The sequence below is a fragment of the Echinops telfairi genome, unplaced genomic scaffold, assembly GCF_000313985.2.
Source record: "Echinops telfairi isolate 266 unplaced genomic scaffold, ASM31398v2 ScPeMD7_7459;HRSCAF=8497, whole genome shotgun sequence".
Classification (NCBI taxonomy): Eukaryota; Metazoa; Chordata; class Mammalia; order Afrosoricida; family Tenrecidae; genus Echinops; species Echinops telfairi.
This window is the reverse complement of record NW_022111359.1, coordinates 4,669,348-4,670,338: the sequence shown is the minus strand read 5'-3', so window position 1 is coordinate 4,670,338 and position 991 is coordinate 4,669,348. Positions and strand designations below refer to the sequence as shown.

General features: G+C 70.2%; 1 protein-coding gene across 1 annotated transcript in view; it reads left to right on the top strand.

Moving 5' to 3' along the window:
* Positions 1-95: 95 nt before the first annotated feature.
* ZBTB7A (zinc finger and BTB domain containing 7A) overlaps positions 96-991 on the top strand; it is a gene marked incomplete at its 3' end in the record, with an annotated part of 15,630 nt that continues 14,734 nt past the window's right edge. The window contains exon 1 of the mRNA XM_004714373.4: positions 96-297. The remainder of the gene's footprint in view (positions 298-991) is intronic.

Here is a 991-nt window from a genome sequence, read left to right as displayed (position 1 = left end):
TTGATTGTCCTTATAGCCAAATAGGAAACTGAGGGGGCCGGTGGCTGCGGCACCTTTAAGACAAGGGAGGACCCCTCTTGCCCTCGGAGAAACCAGGAAGGGAGTCGCGAGCATCATACGGGGCTTTGGCTGTACTGTACGGTTACTGTAGGGGCAGTGACGACGCCGCCGGAGCGAGCGAGGCGCAGAGCGAGGGGAAGCCGAGCGAGCGAGCGCCCGGACCCCGGAGGCCAGCGGCCCGGAGCCCAGTCCCCACCCCGGGCCCCGGCCCCGCGCGCCCCGGCCCGGCCCTGCGAGGTAAGTGGGCGCCCGGCGCAACCTCGGGAATTGGGTGCAGGCGGGGACGGGCCGGGGGCGCTGCGACCACTCTGCCCTCTGCGGACTGGAGATCCGGGGACCGTTCCCAAGTTTCCGAGGAGGGGGTGACTGCTGGCTGCCCGCGGACTGGAGGTGCCTCGGATCTCGGGCGCGGGGAAGGGGCGCTGCCCGGGAGGGATGATCGGGGGCGAAGTGCATGGTCTTGTGCGTCAGCCCCCCCTACCCCGGTGCATGGCTTTTCGGGGCGCGCGGGGAGACGGGGGAGGGGAAGTGGAGCTGCATTGAGGGTGAGGGGAGCCGGCGTGGGGAGACAGGGGGGCGCGTCGCGTGCTAAGTTTGCAGCTGGGTGCGGGGGGCGTTCGCGCCCCCCGGGGGCCTATTTGGCGCTGCGTGCATACGTTGGAGTTGGCCAGGATTGAGCTCTATCGGGGGTGGGGGGGAGGGGGCTGAAAAAACAGGGAGGGGGGCTTTGCAAAGGAGGGGGAAGGGGTGGAGTGTCCGGGTGGGCGGGCGGGACCGCGAGGACTTCTGGGCGTCGTAGTTCCCTGCCGTCTGCAACTGGCAGGCGACCTGCAGCGTGAACTACAAGTTCCAGGGTTCCCCGCGCTGGTGGCGCTCGGCGGCCCGCGGACAGGGGCGGTGCGGAGGAGGGGCGGTGAACGGCGGGCCAGCC